Source organism: Poeciliopsis prolifica, unplaced genomic scaffold (assembly GCF_027474105.1).
Source record: "Poeciliopsis prolifica strain line A6 unplaced genomic scaffold, Auburn_PproV2 SCAFFOLD181, whole genome shotgun sequence".
Classification (NCBI taxonomy): Eukaryota; Metazoa; Chordata; class Actinopteri; order Cyprinodontiformes; family Poeciliidae; genus Poeciliopsis; species Poeciliopsis prolifica.
The window spans coordinates 219,452-241,410 of NW_026562556.1; positions in this window are offsets into that span (position 1 = coordinate 219,452).

Consider the following 21,959-nt stretch of genomic DNA (forward strand, 5'->3'; position numbering starts at 1 on the left):
CGACGACATAGTATGTCGTTTTTTTCCATTTTTCGAACGACATAGTATAGTATGTCATTTTTTTCAATATTTCGGACGACATACTATATAGTATGTCGTTTTTTCTCAATATTTTGGACGACAAACTATAGTATGTCGTTTTTTTCAATTTTTCGACGACAAATATTTCGGACAAAAATTTTTTTCAATTTTTCGACCACAGACTATATATAGTATGTCGTTTTTCTCAATATTTTGCACGACATAGTCGTCCGAAATACATACTATGGTATGTCGTTTTTTCTCAATATTTCGACGACATACTATAGTATGTTGTTTTTTTCATTTTTCGACGACATAGTATGTCGTTTTTTTCCATTTTTCGAACGACATAGTATAGTATGTCATTTTTTTCAATTTTTCGGACGACTTACTTCGTCGTTTTTTCTCAATATTTCGACGACATACTATAGTATGTTGTTTTTTCAATATTTCGGACGACATGTCGTTTTTTCTCAATATTTCGGACGACATAGTATAGTATGTCGTTTTTTTCAATTTTTCGAAGACATAGTATAACATGTCGTTTTTTTCCATTTTTCAAACGACATAGTATAGTATGTCGTTTTTTTTCAATTTTTCGACGACAACTATAGTATGTCATTTTTTTCAATTTTTCGACCACAGACTATAGTATGTCGTTTTTTCTCAATATTTTGCACGACATAGTCGTCCGAAATACATACTATAGTATGTCGTTTTTTCTCAATATTTCGACGACATACTAGTATGTCGTTTTTTTTAATATTTCGGACATAGTATACTATATACGACATAGTATATAGTATGTCGTTTTTTTCAATATTTCGGACGACATAGTATAGTATATGTCATTTTTTTCAATATTTCGGACGACATACTATAGTATGTCATTTTTTTCAATTTTTCGACCACAGACTATAGTATGTCGTTTTTTCTCAATATTTTGCACGACATAGTCGTCCGAAATACATACTATAGTATGTCGTTTTTTCTCAATATTTCGACGACCTACTATAGTATGTCGTTTTTTTCAATATTTCGGACATAGTATACTATATACGACAAAGTATATAGTATGTCGTTTTTTTTTTCCATTTTTCGAACGACATAGTATAGTATGTCATTTTTTTCAATATTTCGGACGACATACTATAGTATATCGTTTTTTTCAATTTTTCGGACGACTTACTTCGTCGTTTTTTCTCAATATTTCGACGACATACTATAGTATGTTGTTTTTTCAATATTTCGGACGACATGTCGTTTTTTCTCAATATTTCGGACGACATAGTATAGTATGTCGTTTTTTCAATTTTTCGAAGACATAGTATAACATGTCGTTTTTTTCCATTTTTCAAACGACATACTATAGTATGTCGTTTTTTCAATTTTTCGACGACAAACTATAGTATGTCATTTTTTTCAATTTTTCGACCACAGACTATAGTATGTCGTTTTTTCTCAATATTTTGCGACATACGTCCATACTATAGTATGTCGTTTTTTTCAATATTTCGACGACATACTAGTATGTCGTTTTTTTTTTAATATTTCGGACATAGTATACTATATACGACATAGTATAGTATGTCGTTTTTTTTCAATTTCGGACGACATAGTATAGTATGTCATTTTTTCAATATTTCGGACGACATACTATAGTATGTCATTTTTTTCAATATTTCGGACGACATACTATATAGTATGTCGTTTTTTCTCAATATTTTGGACGACAAAATAGTATGTCGTTTTTTTCAATTTTTCGACGACAAATATTTGACAAAAATTTTTTTCAATTTTTCGACCACGACATATATAGTATGTCGTTTTTTCTCAATATTTTGCACGACATAGTCGTCCGACTATGGTATAGTTTTTTCTCAATATTTCGACGACATACTATAGTATGTTGTTTTTTTTCAATTTTTCGACCAAGTATGTCGTTTTTTTCCATTTTCGACGACATAGTATAGTATGTCTTTTTTTCAATTTTTCGGACGACATACTATAGTATATCGTTTTTTTCAATTTTTCGGACGACTTACTTCGTCGTTTTTTTCAATATTTCGACGACATACTATAGTATGTTGTTTTTTTCAATATTTCGGACGACATGTCGTTTTTTCTCAATATTTCGAACGACATACTATACTATGTCGTTTTTTTCAATTTTTCGAAGACATAGTACATGTCGTTTTTTTCATTTTCGACGACAAACTATAGTATGTCATTTTTTTCAATTTTTCGACCACATACTAGTATGTCGTTTTTTCTCAATATTTTGCACGTCATAGTATATAGTATGTCGTTTTTTAAATTTTTCGACGACATACTATAGTATGTCGTTTTTTTCAATATTTCGACGACATAGTATAGTATGTCATTTTTTACAATTTTTTCGGACGACGTAGTTTTTTCTCAATATTTCGGACGACATTGTATAGTATGTCGTTTTTTTTCAATTTTTCGTCCACAGTATGTCGTTTTTTCTCAATATTTCGGACGACATACTAAAGTATGTCGTTTTTTTTTCAATTTTTCGACGACATAGTATAATATGTTTTTTTCAATTTTTCAAACGACATAGTATAGTATGTCGTTTTTTTCAATTTTCGACGACATAGTATAGTATGTCGTTTTTTCAATTTTTCGACCACAGTATGTCGTTGTTTCTCAATATTTCGGAAGACATACTATATAGTATGTCGTTTTTTAAATTTTTCGACGACATAATATAATGTCGTTTTTTTCAATTTTTCGAACGACATAGTATAGTATGTCGTTTTTTTCAATTTTTCGAGACATAGTATAATATGTCGTTTTTTCAATTTTTCAAAACGCCATAGTATAGTATGTCGTTTTTTTCAATGTTTCGGACGACATACAATAGTATGTCATTTTTTTCAATTTTTCGACCACATATAGTATGTCGTTTTTTCTCAATATTTCGACGACATACTATAGTATGTCGTTTTTTTCAATATTTGGACATAGTATACTATATACGACATACTATAGTATGTCGTTTTTTTCAATTTTTCGGACGATACTATAGTATGTCGTTTTTTCTCAATATTTCGGACGACATACTACAGTATGTCGTTTTTTTCAATTTTCGACGACAAACTATAGTATGTCATTTTTTTCAATTTTTCGACCACAGACTATAGTATGTCGTTTTTCTCAATATTTTGCACGACATAGTCGCCGAAATACATACTATAGTATGTCGTTTTTTTCTCAATATTTCGACGACTACTATAGTATGTCGTTTTTTTCAATATTTCGGACATAGTATACTATATACGACAAAGTATATAGTATGTCGTTTTTTTTTAATTTTCGGACGACATGTCGTTTTTTCTCAATATTTTGCACGACATAGTCGTCCGAAATACATACTATAGTATGTCGTTTTTTCTCAATATTTCGACGACATACTATAGTATGTCATTTTTTCAATATTTCGGACATAGTATACTATATACGACATAGTATATAGTATGTCGTTTTCTCAATATTTTGGACGACAAACTATAGTATGTCGTTTTTTTTTCCATTTCGACGACATAATATTTCATTTTTTCAATTTTTCGACCACAGACTATATATAGTATGTCGTTTTTTCTCAATATTTTGCACGACATACGAAAACATACTAGTATGTCGTTTTTTTCAATATTTCGACGACATACTATAGTATGTGTTTTTTTTCAATTTTTCGACGACATAGTATGTCGTTTTTTTCCATTTTTCGAACGACATAGTATAGTATGTCATTTTTTTCAATATTTCGGACGACATACTATAGTATATCGTTTTTTTCAATTTTCGGACGACTTAGTTCGTCGTTTTTTCAATATTTCGACGACATACTATATATGTTGTTTTTTTCAATATTTCGGACGACATGTCGTTTTTTCTCATATTTTTCGACGACATATATAGTATGTCGTTTTTTTCAATTTTTCGAAGACATAGTATAACATGTCGTTTTTTTTCCATTTTTCGACGACAATAGTATGTCGTTTTTTCAATTTTCGACGACATACTAGTATGTCGTTTTTTCTCAATATCGACGACATAGTATAGTATGTCGTTTTTTAAATTTTCGACGACATACTATAGTATGTCGTTTTTTTTCAATATTTCGGACGACATAGTATAGTATGTCATTTTTCAATTTTCGGACGACGTGTTTTTTCTCATATTTCGGACATAGTATAGTATGTCGTTTTTTTCAATTTTTCGTCCACAGTATGTCGTTTTTTCTCAATATTTCGGACGACATACTAAAGTATGTCGTTTTTTTTCAATTTTTCGACGACATAGTATATATGTCGTTTTTTTACAATTTTTCAAACGACATAGTATAGTATGTCGTTTTTTCAATATTTCGGACGACATACAATAGTATGTCGTTTTTTTCAATTTTTCGACCACAGTATGTCGTTTTTTTTAAATTTTTCGGACAACTTACTATAGTATGTCGTTTTTTTCTCAATATTTCGGACGACATATGTACATACATATGTATCGTCAAAATTGAAAAAAACTTCATACTATATATAGTATGTCATCAAAAATTGACAAAAAACAACATACTATAGTATGTCGTTTTTTCAATTTTTTCGACGACAAACTATAGTATGTCATTTTTTTTCAATTTTTCGACCACATACTAGTATGTCGTTTTTTTCTCAATATTTTGCACGTCATAGTATATAGTATGTCGGTTTTTTAAATTTTTCGACGACATACTATAGTATGTCGTTTTTTTCAATATTTCGGACGACATAGTATAGTATGTCATTTTTTTACAATTTTTCGGACGACGTAGTTTTTTCTCAATATTTCGGACGACATTGTTAGTATGTCGTTTTTTTCAATTTTTCGAGGACTAGTATAATATGTCGTTTTTTCAATTTTTCAAACGACATAGTATAGTATGTCGTTTTTTTTCAATATTTCGGACGACATACAATATATCGTTTTTTTCAATTTTTCGACCACAGTATGTCGTTTTTTAAATTTTTCGGACAACTTACTATAGTATGTCGTTTTTTTCTCAATATTTCGGACGACATATGTACATACATATGTATGTCGTCCGAAAAATTGAAAAAACGTCATACTATATAGTATGTCATCAAAAAATTGAAAAAAACAACATACTATAGTATGTCGTTTTTTTCAATTTTTCGACGACAAACTATAGTATGTCATTTTTTTCAATTTTTCGACCACATACTAGTATGTCGTTTTTTCTCAATATTTTGCACGTCATAGTATATAGTATGTCGGTTTTTTAATTTTTCGACGACATACTATAGTATGTCGTTTTTTCAATATTTCGGACGACATAGTATAGTATGTCATTTTTTACAATTTTTCGGACGACGTAGTTTTTTTCTCAATATTTCGGACGACATAGTATAGTATGTCGTTTTTTTCAATTTTTCGACCACAGTATGTCGTTTTTTCTCAATATTTCGGACGACATACTATATATAGTATGTCGTTTTTTTCAATTTTTCGAACAACATAGTAGTATGTCGTTTTTTTCAATTTTTCGACGACATAGTATAATATGTCGTTTTTTCAATTTTTCAAAACGACATAGTATAGTATGTCGTTTTTTTCAATATTTCGGACGACATACAATAGTATGTCATTTTTTTCAATTTTTCGACCACATACTAGTATGTCGTTTTTTCTCAATATTTTGCACGACATAGTATATAGTATGTCGTTTTTTTACAATTTTTCGGACGTCGTTTTTTCTCAATATTTCGGACGACATAGTATAGTATGTCGTTTTTTCAATTTTTCGACCACAGTATGTCGTTGTTTCTCAATATTTCGGAAGACATACTATATATAGTATGTCGTTTTTTTAAATTTTTCGACGACATAATATAATGTCGTTTTTTTCAATTTTTCGAACGACATAGTATAGTATGTCGTTTTTTTCAATTTTTCGACGACATAGTATAATATGTCGTTTTTTTCAATTTTTCAAACGCCATAGTATAGTATGTCGTTTTTTTCAATGTTTCGGACGACATACAATAGTATGTCATTTTTTTCAATTTTTCGACCACATACTAGTATGTCGTTTTTTCTCAATATTTCGACGACATACTATAGTATGTCGTTTTTTCAATATTTCGGACATAGTATACTATATACGACATACTATAGTATGTCGTTTTTTTCAATTTTTCGGACGACTTACTATAGTATGTCGTTTTTTCTCAATATTTCGGACGACATACTACAGTATGTCGTTTTTTTCAATTTTTCGACGACAAACTATAGTATGTCATTTTTTTCAATTTTTCGACCACAGACTATAGTATGTCGTTTTTTTCTCAATATTTTGCACGACATAGTCGTCCGAAATACATATAGTATGTCGTTTTTTCTCAATATTTCGACGACCTACTATAGTATGTCGTTTTTTTCAATATTTCGGACATAGACTATATACGACAAAGTATATAGTATGTCGTTTTTTTTAATTTTTCGGACGACATGTCGTTTTTTCTCAATATTTTGCACGACATAGTCGTCCGAAATACATACTATAGTATGTCGTTTTTTTCAATATTTCGGACATAGTATACTATATACGACATAGTATATAGTATGTCGTTTTTTTTAATTTTTCGGACGACATGTCGTTTTTTCTCAATATTTTGGACGACATAGTATAGTATGTCATTTTTTTCAATATTTCGACCACAGACTATAGTATGTCGTTTTTTCTCAATATTTCGACGACATACTATAGTATGTTGTTTTTTTCAATATTTCGGACATAGTATACTATATACGACATAGTATATAGTATGTCGTTTTTTTCAATTTTTCGACGACATAGTATGTCGTTTTTTCCATTTTTCGAACGACATAGTATAGTATGTCATTTTTTTCAATATTTCGGACGACATACTATATAGTATGTCGTTTTTTCTCAATATTTTGGACGACAAACTATAGTATGTCGTTTTTTTCAATTTTTCGACGACAAATATTTCGGACAAAAATTTTTTTCAATTTTTCGACCACAGACTATATATAGTATGTCGTTTTTTCTCAATATTTTGCACGACATAGTCGTCCGAAATACATACTATGGTATGTCGTTTTTTCTCAATATTTCGACGACATACTATAGTATGTTGTTTTTTTCAATTTTTCGACGACATAGTATGTCGTTTTTTTCCATTTTTCGAACGACATAGTATAGTATGTCATTTTTTTCAATTTTTCGGACGACATACTATAGTATATCGTTTTTTCAATTTTTCGGACGACTTACTTCGTCGTTTTTTCTATTTCGACGACATACTATAGTATGTTGTTTTTTTCAATATTTCGGACGACATGTCGTTTTTTCTCAATATTTCGGACGACATAGTATAGTATGTCGTTTTTTTCAATTTTTCGAAGACATAGTATAACATGTCGTTTTTTTCCATTTTTCGACGACAAACTATAGTATGTCATTTTTTTTAATTTTTCGACGACAAACTATAGTATGTCATTTTTTTCAATTTTTCGACCACATACTAGTATGTCGTTTTTTCTCAATATTTTGCACGTCATAGTATATAGTATGTCGGTTTTTTAAATTTTTCGACGACATACTATAGTATGTCGTTTTTTTCAATATTTCGGACGACATAGTATAGTATGTCATTTTTTCAATTTTTCGGACGACGTAGTTTTTTCTCAATATTTCGGACGACATTGTATAGTATGTCGTTTTTTCAATTTTTCGTCCACAGTATGTCGTTTTTTCTCAATATTTCGGACGACATACTAAAGTATGTCGTTTTTTTCAATTTTTCGACGACATAGTATAATGTTTTTTTTTCAATTTTTCAAACGACATAGTATAGTATGTCGTTTTTTTCAATATTTCGGACGACATAGTATAGTATGTCGTTTTTTTCAATTTTTCGACCACAGTATGTCGTTGTTTCTCAATATTTCGGAAGACATACTATATATAGTATGTCGTTTTTTTAAATTTTTCGACGACATAATATAATGTCGTTTTTTTCAATTTTTCGAACGACATAGTATAGTATGTCGTTTTTTCAATTTTTCGACGACATAGTATAATATGTCGTTTTTTTCAATTTTTCAAAACGCCATAGTATAGTATGTCGTTTTTTTCAATGTTTCGGACGACATACAATAGTATGTCATTTTTTTCAATTTTTCGACCACATACTAGTATGTCGTTTTTTCTCAATATTTCGACGACATACTATAGTATGTCGTTTTTTTCAATATTTCGGACATAGTATACTATATACGACATACTATAGTATGTCGTTTTTTTCAATTTTTCGGACGACTTACTATAGTATGTCGTTTTTTCTCAATATTTCGGACGACATACTACAGTATGTCGTTTTTTTCAATTTTTCGACGACAAACTATAGTATGTCATTTTTTTCAATTTTTCGACCACAGACTATAGTATGTCGTTTTTTCTCAATATTTTGCACGACATAGTCGTCCGAAATACATACTATAGTATGTCGTTTTTTCTCAATATTTCGACGACCTACTATAGTATGTCGTTTTTTCAATATTTCGGAGTATACTATATACGACAAAGTATATAGTATGTCGTTTTTTTCCATTTTTCGGACATAGTATAGTATGTCATTTTTTCAATATTTCGGACGACATACTATAGTATATCGTTTTTTTTCAATTTTTCGGACGACTTACTTCGTCGTTTTTTCTCAATATTTCGACGACATACTATAGTATGTTGTTTTTTTCAATATTTCGGACGACATGTCGTTTTTTTCTCAATATTTCGGACGACATAGTATAGTATGTCGTTTTTTTCAATTTTTCGAAGACATAGTATAACATGTCGTTTTTTTCCATTTTTCAAACGACATAGTATAGTATGTCGTTTTTTCAATTTTTCGACGACAAACTATAGTATGTCATTTTTTCAATTTTTCGACCACAGACTATAGTATGTCGTTTTTTCTCAATATTTTGCACGACATAGTCGTCCGAAATACATACTATAGTATGTCGTTTTTTCTCAATATTTCGACGACATACTAGTATGTCGTTTTTTTTAATATTTCGGACATAGTATACTATATACGACATAGTATATAGTATGTCGTTTTTTTCAATATTTCGGACGACATAGTATAGTATGTCATTTTTTCCAATATTTCGGACGACATACTATAGTATGTCATTTTTTTCAATTTTTCGACCACAGACTATAGTATGTCGTTTTTTCTCAATATTTTGCACTACATAGTCGTCCGAAATACGTACTATGGTATGTCGTTTTTTCTCAATATTTCGACGACATACTATAGTATGTTGTTTTTCAATATTTCGGACATAGTATACTATTACGACATAGTATATAGTATGTCGTTTTTTTCAATTTTTCGACGACATAGTATGTCGTTTTTTTCCATTTTTCGAACGACATAGTATAGTATGTCATTTTTTTCAATATTTCGGACGACATACTATAGTATGTCGTTTTTTCTCAATATTTTGGACGACAAACTATAGTATGTCGTTTTTTTCAATTTTTCGACGACAAATATTTCGGACAAAAATTTTTTTCAATTTTCGACCACAGACTATATAGTATGTCGTTTTTTCTCAATATTTTGCACGACATAGTCGTCCGAAATACATACTATGGTATGTCGTTTTTTCTCAATATTTCGACGACATAGTATGTCGTTTTTTTCCATTTTTCGAACGACATAGTATAGTATGTCATTTTTTTCAATATTTCGGACGACATACTATAGTATATCGTTTTTTTCAATTTTCGGACGACTTACTTCGTCGTTTTTTCTCAATATTTCGACGACATACTATAGTATGTTGTTTTTTTCAATATTTCGGACGACATGTCGTTTTTTCTCAATATTTCGGACGACATAGTATAGTATGTCGTTTTTTTCAATTTTTCGAAGACATAGTATAACATGTCGTTTTTTCCATTTTTCAAACGACATAGTATAGTATGTCGTTTTTTTCAATTTTTCGACGACAAACTATAGTATGTCATTTTTTTCAATTATTCGACCACAGACTATAGTATGTCGTTTTTCTCAATATTTTGCACGACATAGTCGTCCGAAATACATACTATAGTATGTCGTTTTTTCTCAATATTTCGACGACATACTAGTATGTCGTTTTTTTTAATATTTCGGACATAGTATACTATATACGACATAGTATATAGTATGTCGTTTTTTTCAATATTTTGGACGACATAGTATAGTATGTCATTTTTTTCAATATTTCGGACGACATACTATAGTATGTCATTTTTTTCAATTTTTCGACCACAGACTATAGTATGTCGTTTTTTCTCAATATTTTGCACTACATAGTCGTCCGAAATACATACTATAGTATGTCGTTTTTTCTCAATATTTCGACGACATACTATAGTATGTCATTTTTTTCAATATTTCGGACATAGTATACTATATACGACATAGTATATAGTATGTCGTTTTTTCTCAATATTTTGGACGACAAACTATAGTATGTCGTTTTTTTCCATTTTTCGACGACAAATATTTCGGACAAAAATTTTTTTCAATTTTTCGACCACAGACTATATATAGTATGTCGTTTTTCTCAATATTTTGCACGACATAGTCGTCCGAAATACATACTATGGTATGTCGTTTTTTCTCAATATTTCGACGACATACTATAGTATGTTGTTTTTTTCAATTTTTCGACGACATAGTATGTCGTTTTTTTCCATTTTTCGAACGACATAGTATAGTATGTCATTTTTTTCAATATTTCGGACGACATACTATAGTATATCGTTTTTTCAATTTTTCGGACGACTTACTTCGTCGTTTTTCTCAATATTTCGACGACATACTATAGTATGTTGTTTTTTTTCAATATTTCGGACGACATGTCGTTTTTTCTCAATATTTCGGACGACATAGTATAGTATGTCGTTTTTTTCAATTTTCGAAGACATAGTATAACATGTCGTTTTTTTCCATTTTTCGACGACAAACTATAGTATGTCATTTTTTCAATTTTTCGACCACATACTAGTATGTCGTTTTTTCTCAATATTTTGCACGTCATAGTATATAGTATGTCGGTTTTTTAAATTTTTCGACGACATACTATAGTATGTCGTTTTTTTCAATATTTCGGACGACATAGTATAGTATGTCATTTTTACAATTTTTCGGACGACGTAGTTTTTTCTCAATATTTTCGGACGACATTGTATAGTATGTCGTTTTTTTCAATTTTTCGTCCACAGTATGTCGTTTTTTCTCAATATTCGGACGACATACTAAAGTATGTCGTTTTTTTCAATTTTTCGACGACATAGTATAATATGTTTTTTTTTCAATTTTTCAAACGACATAGTATAGTATGTCGTTTTTTTCAATATTTCGGACGACATACAATAGTATGTCGTTTTTTTCAATTTTTCGACCACAGTATGTCGTTTTTTTAAATTTTTCGGACAACTTACTATAGTATGTCGTTTTTTTCTCAATATTTCGGACGACATATGTACATACATATGTATGTCGTCCGAAAAATTGAAAAAAACGTCATTATATATAGTATGTCATCAAAAAATTGACAAAAAACAACATACTATAGTATGTCGTTTTTTTCAATTTTTCGACGACAAACTATAGTATGTCATTTTTTTCAATTTTTCGACCACATACTAGTATGTCGTTTTTTCTCAATATTTTGCACGTCATAGTATATAGTATGTCGGTTTTTTAAATTTTTCGAACAACATAGTATAGTATGTCGTTTTTTTCAATTTTTCGACGACATAGTATAATATGTCGTTTTTTCAATTTTTCAAACGACATAGTATAGTATGTCGTTTTTTTTCAATATTTTGGACGACATACAATAGTATGTCATTTTTTTCAATTTTTCGACCACATACTAGTATGTCGTTTTTCTCAATATTTTGCACGACATAGTATATAGTATGTCGTTTTTTACAATTTTTCGGACGTCGTTTTTTTCTCAATATTTCGGACGACATAGTATAGTATGTCGTTTTTTCAATTTTTCGACCACAGTATGTCGTTGTTTCTCAATATTTCGGAAGACATACTATATATAGTATGTCGTTTTTTTAAATTTTTCGACGACATAATATAATGTCGTTTTTTTCAATTTTTCGAACGACATAGTATAGTATGTCGTTTTTTTCAATTTTTCGACGACATAGTATAATATGTCGTTTTTTCAATTTTTCAAACGCCATAGTATAGTATGTCGTTTTTTTCAATGTTTCGGACGACATACAATAGTATGTCATTTTTTTCAATTTTTCGACCACATACTAGTATGTCGTTTTTTTTCAATATTTTGCACGACATATATATAGTATGTCGTTTTTTTAAATTTTTTGACGACATACTATAGTATGTCGTTTTTTTCAATTTTTCGGACGACATATGTCGTTTTTTTCCATTTTTCGACCATATACTATATATAGTATGTCGTTTTTTTCAATTATTCGTACGACATAGTATATAGTATGTTGTTTTTTTCAATTTTTCGACGACATACTATGGTATGTCGTTTTTTTTCAATTTTTCGAACGACATAGTATAGTATGTCGTTTTTTTCAATATTTCTGACGACATACAATAGTATGTCATTTTTTTCAATTTTCGACCACAGTATGTCGTTTTTTTAAATTTTTCGACGACATAGTATGTCGTTTTTATAAATTTTTCGGACGACATACTATAGTATGTCATTTTTTTCAATTTTTCGACCACAGACTTAGTATGTCGTTTTTTTCAATATTTCGGACGACATACTATATAGTATGTAGTTTTTTTCAATTTTCGGACGACATATGTGTTCTTTTCCATTTTTCGACCACATACTATATATAGTATGTCGTTTTTTTCAATTTTTCGTACGACATACTATAGAATGTCGTTTTTCTCGATATTTCGACGACATACTATAGTATGTCGTTATTTTCAATTTTCAACAACATAGTATGTCGTTTTTTTCAATTTTTCGGACGTCATACTATAGTATGTCGTTTTTTCTCAATTTTTCGGACGACATACTATAGTGTGTCGTTTTTTTCAAATTTTCGTACGACATAGTATATAGTATGTTGTTTTTTTCAATTTTTCGACGACATACTATAGTATGTCGTTTTTTTCAATACGACGTACTATAGTATGTCGTTTTTTTCAGTTTTTCGGACGACATATGTCGTTTTTTTCCATTTTTCGACCATATACTATATATAGTATGTCGTTTTTTTCAATTATTCGTACGACATAGTATATAGTATGTTGTTTTTTTCAATTTTTCGACGACATACTATAGTATGTCGTTTTTTTCAATATTTCGGACGACATACTATAGTATGTCGTTTTTTTCAATTTTTCGACGACATACTATAGTATGTCGTATTTTTTCAATATTTCAGACAACATAGTATAGTATGTCGTTTTTTTCAAATTTTCGGACGACGTCGTTTTTTCTCAATATTTCGGACGACATAGTATAGTATGTCGTTTTTTTCAATTTTTCGACCACAGTATGTCGTTTTTTCTCAATATTTCGGACATAGTATACTATATACGACATAGGATATAGTATGTCGTTTTTTAAATTTTTCGGACGACATGTCGTTTTTTCTCAATATTTCGGACGACATAGTATAGTATGTTGTTTTTTGCAATTTTTCGACGACATAGTATAACATGTTGTTTTTTTCCATTTTTCGACGACAAACTATAGTAGTCATTTTTTTCAATTTTTCGACCACAGACTATAGTACGTCGTTTTTTCTCAATATTTGCACGACATAGTCATCCGAAATACATACTATAGTATGTCGTTTTTTCTCAATATTTCGACAACATACTATAGTATGTTGTTTTTTTCAATATTTCGGACATAGTATACTATATACGACAAAGTATATAGTATGTCGTTTTTTCAATTTTTCGACGACAAACTATAGTATGTCGTTTTTCTCAATATTTCGGACGACATAGTATAGTATGTCGTTTTTTTCAATATTTCAGACGACATACAATAGTATGTCGTTTTTTTCAATTTTTCGACCACAGTATGTCGTTTTTTCAATTTTCGGAAGACTTACTATAGTATGTCGTTTTCTCTCAATATTTCGGACGACATATGTACATACATATGTATGTCGTCCGAAAAATTGAAAAAACGTCATACTATATATAGTATGTCATCAAAAAATTGACAAAAAACAACATGCACGACATACTATATACTATATATATATACTTTGTATGTCGTTTTTTTCAATTTTTCGACGACAAACTATAGTATGTCATTTTTTTCAATTTTTCGACCACATACTAGTATGTCGTTTTTTCTCAATATTTTGCACGTCATAGTATATAGTATGTCGGTTTTTTAAATTTTTCGACGACATACTATAGTATGTCGTTTTTTTCAATATTTCGGACGACATAGTATAGTATGTCATTTTTACAATTTTTCGGACGACGTAGTTTTTTCTCAATATTTCGGACGACATTGTATAGTATGTCGTTTTTTTCAATTTTTCGTCCACAGTATGTCGTTTTTTCTCAATATTTCGGACGACATACTAAAGTATGTCGTTTTTTTCAATTTTTCGACGACATAGTATAATATGTTTTTTTCAATTTTCAAACGACATAGTATAGTATGTCGTTTTTTTTTCAATATTTCGGACGACATACAATAGTATGTCGTTTTTTTCAATTTTTCGACCACAGTATGTCGTTTTTTTAAATTTTTCGGACAACTTACTATAGTATGACGTTTTTTTCAATTTTTCGGACGACATATGTACATACATATGTATGTCGTCCGAAAAATTGAAAAAAACGTCATACTATATAGTATGTCATCAAAAAATTGACAAAAAAAACAACATACTATAGTATGTCGTTTTTTTCAATTTTTCGACGACAAACTATAGTATGTCATTTTTTTCAATTTTTCGACCACATACTAGTATGTCGTTTTTTCTCAATATTTTGCACGTCATAGTATATAGTATGTCGGTTTTTTAAATTTTTCGACGACATACTATAGTATGTCGTTTTTTTCAATATTTCGGACGACATAGTATAGTATGTCATTTTTACAATTTTTCGGACGACGTAGTTTTTCTCAATATTTCGGACGACATTGTATAGTATGTCGTTTTTTTCAATTTTTCGACCACAGTATGTCGTTTTTTCTCAATATTTCGGACGACATACTATATATAGTATGTCGTTTTTTTTCAATTTTCGAACAACATAGTATAGTATGTCGTTTTTTTCAATTTTTCGACGACATAGTATAATATGTCGTTTTTTCAATTTTTCAAACGACATAGTATAGTATGTCGTTTTTTTCAATATTTCGGACGACATACAATAGTATGTCATTTTTTTCAATTTTCGACCACATACTAGTATGTCGTTTTTTTTCAATATTTGCACGACATAGTATATAGTATGTCGTTTTTACAATTTTTCGGACGTCGTTTTTCTCAATATTTCGGACGACATAGTATAGTATGTCGTTTTTTCAATTTTTCGACCACAGTATGTCGTTGTTTCTCAATATTTCGGAAGACATACTATATATAGTATGTCGTTTTTTTAAATTTTTCGACGACATAATATAATGTCGTTTTTTTCAATTTTTCGAACGACATAGTATAGTATGTCGTTTTTTTCAATTTTTCGACGACATAGTATAATATGTCGTTTTTTCAATTTTTCAAACCATAGTATAGTATGTCGTTTTTTTCAATGTTTCGGACGACATACAATAGTATGTCATTTTTTCAATTTTTCGACCACATACTAGTATGTCGTTTTTTCTCAATATTTTGCACGACATATATATAGTATGTCGTTTTTTTAAATTTTTTGACGACATACTATAGTATGTCGTTTTTTTCAATTTTTCGGACGACATATGTCGTTTTTTTCCATTTTTCGACCATATACTATATAGTATGTCGTTTTTTCAATTATTCGTACGACATAGTATATAGTATGTTGTTTTTTTCAATTTTTCGACGACATACTATGGTATGTCGTTTTTTTCAATTTTTCGAACGACATAGTATATAGTATGTCGTTTTTTTCAATATTTTCTGACGACATACAATAGTATGTCATTTTTTTCAATTTTTCGACCACAGTATGTCGTTTTTTTAAATTTTTCGACGACATAGTATGTCGTTTTTATAAATTTTTCGGACGACATACTATAGTATGTCATTTTTTTCAATTTTTCGACCACAGACTTAGTATGTCGTTTTTTTTCAATATTTCGGACGACATACTATATAGTATGTAGTTTTTTTCAATTTTCGGACGACATATGTCGTTCTTTTCCATTTTTCGACCACATACTATATATAGTATGTCGTTTTTTCAATTTTTCGTACGACATACTATAGAATGTCGTTTTTCTCGATATTTCGACGACATACTAGTATGTCGTTATTTTCAATTTTCAACAACATAGTATGTCGTTTTTTTCAATTTTTCGGACGTCATACTATAGTATGTCGTTTTTTTTCAATTTTTCGGACGACATACTATAGTGTGTCGTTTTTTTCAAATTTTCGTACGACATAGTATATAGTATGTTGTTTTTTTTCAATTTTTCGACGACGACATACTATAGTATGTCGTTTTTTTCAATACGACGTACTATAGTATGTCGTTTTTTTTTTTCAGTTTTTCGGACGACATATGTCGTTTTTTTCCATTTTTCGACCATATACTATATATAGTATGTCGTTTTTTTCAATTATTCGTACGACATAGTATATAGTATGTTGTTTTTTTCAATTTTTCGACGACATACTATAGTATGTCGTATTTTTTCAATATTTCAGACAACATAGTATAGTATGTCGTTTTTTTCAAATTTTCGGACGACGTCGTTTTTTCTCAATATTTCGGACGACATAGTATAGTATGTCGTTTTTTTCAATTTTTCGACCACAGTATGTCGTTTTTTCTCAATATTTCGGACATAGTATACTATATACGACATAGGATATAGTATGTCGTTTTTTTAAATTTTTCGGACGACATGTCGTTTTTTCTCAATATTTTGCACGACATAGTATATAGTATGTCGTTTTTTACAATTTTTCGACGACATAGTATAACATGTTGTTTTTTTCCATTTTTCGACGACAAACTATAGTATGTCATTTTTTCAATTTTTGAACCACAGACTATAGTACGTCGTTTTTTCTCAATATTTTGCACGACATAGTCATCCGAAATACATACTATAGTATGTCGTTTTTTCTCAATATTTCGACAACATACTATAGTATGTTGTTTTTTTCAATATTTCGGACATAGTATACTATATACGACAAAGTATATAGTATGTCGTTTTTTCAATTTTTCGACGACAAACTATAGTATGTCGTTTTTTCTCAATATTTCGGACAACATAGTATAGTATGTCGTTTTTTTCAATATTTCAGACGACATACAATAGTATGTCGTTTTTTTCAATTTCGACCACAGTATGTCGTTTTTTTCAATTTTTCGGAAGACTTACTATAGTATGTCGTTTTCTCTCAATATTTCGGACGACATATGTATACATATGTATGTCGTCCGAAAAATTGAAAAAACGTCATACTATATATAGTATGTCATCAAAAAATTGACAAAAAACAACATGCACGACATACTATATACTATATACTATATATACTTTGTATGTCGTTTTTTTCAATTTTTCGACGACAAACTATAGTATGTCATTTTTTCAATTTTTCGACCACATACTAGTATGTCGTTTTTTCTCAATATTTTGCACGTCATAGTATATAGTATGTCGGTTTTTTAAATTTTCGACGACATACTATAGTATGTCGTTTTTTTCAATATTTCGGACGACATAGTATAGTATGTCATTTTTACAATTTTCGGACGACGTAGTTTTTTCTCAATATTTCGGCGACATTGTATAGTATGTCGTTTTTTTTCAATTTTTCGTCCACAGTATGTCGTTTTTTCTCAATATTTCGGACGACATACTAAAGTATGTCGTTTTTTTCAATTTTTCGACGACATAGTATAATATGTTTTTTTTTCAATTTTTCAAACGACATAGTATAGTATGTCGTTTTTTTCAATATTTCGGACGACATACAATAGTATGTCGTTTTTTTCAATTTTTCGACCACAGTATGTCGTTTTTTTTAAATTTTTCGGACAACTTACTATAGTATGTCGTTTTTTTCTCAATATTTCGGACGACATATGTACATAATATGTATGTCGTCCGAAAAATTGAAAAAACGTCATACTATATATAGTATGTCATCAAAAAATTGACAAAAAACAACATACTATAGTATGTCGTTTTTTTCAATTTTTCGACGACAAACTATAGTATGTCATTTTTTTCAATTTTTCGACCACATACTAGTATGTCGTTTTTTCTCAATATTTTGCACGTCATAGTATATAGTATGTCGGTTTTTTAAATTTTTCGACGACATACTATAGTATGTCGTTTTTTTCAATATTTCGGACGACATAGTATAGTATGTCATTTTTTACAATTTTTCGGACGACGTAGTTTTTTTCTCAATATTTCGGACGACATAGTATAGTATGTCGTTTTCAATTTTTCGACCACAGTATGTCGTTTTTTTCTCAATATTTCGGACGACATACTATATAGTATGTCGTTTTTTCAATTTTTCGAAAACATAGTATAGTATGTCGTTTTTTTCAATTTTTCGACGACATAGTATAAATATGTCGTTTTTTCAATTTTTCAAACGACATAGTATAGTATGTCGTTTTTTTCAATATTTCGGACGACATACAATAGTATGTCATTTTTTTCAATTTTTCGACCACATACTAGTATGTCGTTTTTTCTCAATATTTGCACGACATAGTATATAGTATGTCGTTTTTTACAATTTTCGGACGTCGTTTTTTCTCAATATTTCGGACGACATAGTATAGTATGTCGTTTTTTCAATTTTTCGACCACAGTATGTCGTTGTTTCTCAATATTTCGGAAGACATACTATATATAGTATGTCGTTTTTTAAATTTTTCGACGACATAATATAATGTCGTTTTTTTCAATTTTCGAACGACATAGTATAGTATGTCGTTTTTTCAATTTTTCGACGACATAGTATAATATGTCGTTTTTTCAATTTTTCAAACGCCATAGTATAGTATGTCGTTTTTTTCAATGTTTCGGACGACATACAATAGTATGTCATTTTTTTCAATTTTTCGACCACATACTAGTATGTCGTTTTTTCTCAATATTTTGCACGACATATATATAGTATGTCGTTTTTTTAAATTTTTGACGACATACTATAGTATGTCGTTTTTTTCAATTTTTCGGACGACATATGTCGTTTTTTCCATTTTCGACCATATATATATATAGTATGTCGTTTTTTTCAATTATTCTTACGACATAGTATATAGTATGTTGTTTTTTTCAATTTTTCGACGAATACTATGGTATGTCGTTTTTTTCAATTTTTCGAACGACATAGTATAGTATGTCGTTTTTTTCAATTTTTCGGACGACATATGTCGTTTTTTTCCATTTTTCGACCATATACTATATATAGTATGTCGTTTTTTTCAATTATTCGTACATAGTATATAGTATGTTGTTTTTTTAAATTTTTGACGACATACTATAGTATGTCGTTTTTTTTCAATTTTTCGGACGACATATGTCGTTTTTTTCCATTTTTCGACCATATACTATATATAGTATGTCGTTTTTTCAATTATTCGTACGACATAGTATAGTATGTGTTTTTTTCAATTTTTCGACGACATACTATGGTATGTCGTTTTTTTCATTTTTTCGAACGACATACTATAGTATGTCATTTTTTTCAATTTTTCGACCACAGTATGTCGTTTTTTTAAATTTTTCGACGACATAGTATGTCGTTTTATAAATTTTTCGGACGACATACTATAGTATGTCATTTTTTCAATTTTCGACCACAGACTTAGTATGTCGTTTTTTTTCAATATTTCGGACGACATACTATATAGTATGTAGTTTTTTTCAATTTTTCGGACGACATATGTCGTTCTTTTCCATTTTCGACCACATACTATATATAGTATGTCGTTTTTTTCAATTTTTCGTACGACATACTATAGAATGTCGTTTTTCTCGATATTTCGACGACATACTATATAGTATGTTATTTTCAATTTTCAACAACATAGTATGTCGTTTTTTCTCAATTTTTCGGACGACATACTATAGTGTGTCGTTTTTTTCAAATTTCGTACGACATAGTATATAGTATGTTGTTTTTTTCAATTTTTCGACGACATACTATAGTATGTCGTTTTTCAATAGTACTATAGTATGTCGTTTTTTTCAGTTTTTCGGACGACATGTCGTTTTTTTCCATTTTTCGACCATATACTATATATAGTATGTCGTTTTTTTCAATTATTCGTACGACATAGTATATAGTATGTTGTTTTTTCAATTTTTCGACGACATACTATAGTATGTCGTTTTTTTCAATATTTCGGACGACATACTATAGTATGTCGTTTTTTTCAATTTTTCGACGACATACTATAGTATGTCGTATTTTTTCAATATTTCAGACAACATAGTATAGTATGTCGTTTTTTTCAAATTTTCGGACGACGTCGTTTTTTCTCAATATTTCGGACGACATAGATAGTATGTCGTTTTTTTCAATTTTTCGACCACAGTATGTCGTTTTTTCTCAATATTTCGGACATAGTATACTATATACGACATAGGATATAGTATGTCGTTTTTTTAAATTTTTCGGACGACATGTCGTTTTTTCTCAATATTTCGGACGACATAGTATAGTATGTTGTTTTTTGCAATTTTTCGACGACATAGTATAACATGTTGTTTTTTTCCATTTTTCGACGACAAACTATAGTATGTCATTTTTTTTCAATTTTTCGACCACAGACTATAGTACGTCGTTTTCTCAATATTTTGCACGACATAGTCATCCGAAATACATACTATAGTATGTCGTTTTTTCTCAATATTTCGACAACATACTATAGTATGTTGTTTTTTCAATATTTCGGACATAGTATACTATATACGACAAAGTATATAGTATGTCGTTTTTTCAATTTTCGACGACAAACTATAGTATGTCGTTTTTTCTCAATATTTCGGGACGACATAGTATAGTATGTCGTTTTTTTCAATTTTTCGACCACAGTATCGTTTTTTTTCAATTTTTCGGGAGACTTACTATAGTATGTCGTTTTCTCTCAATATTCGGACGACATATGTACATACATATGTATGTCGTCCGAAAAATTGAAAAAAACGTCATACATATATAGTATGTCATCAAAAAATTGACAAAAAACAACATGCACGACATACTATATACTATATACTATATATACTTTGTATGTCGTTTTTTTCAATTTTTCGACGACAAACTATAGTATGTCATTTTTTTCAATTTTTCGACCACATACTAGTATGTCGTTTTCTCAATATTTTGCACGTCATAGTATATAGTATGTCGGTTTTTTAAATTTTTCGACGACATACTATAGTATGTCGTTTTTTTCAATATTTCGGACGACATAGTATAGTATGTCATTTTTTACAATTTTTCGGACGACGTAGTTTTTTCTCAATATTTCGGACGACATTGTATAGTATGTCGTTTTTTCAATTTTTCGTCCACAGTATGTCGTTTTTTCTCAATATTTCGGACGACATACTAAAGTATGTCGTTTTTTTCAATTTTTCGACGACATAGTATAATATGTTTTTTTTTCAATTTT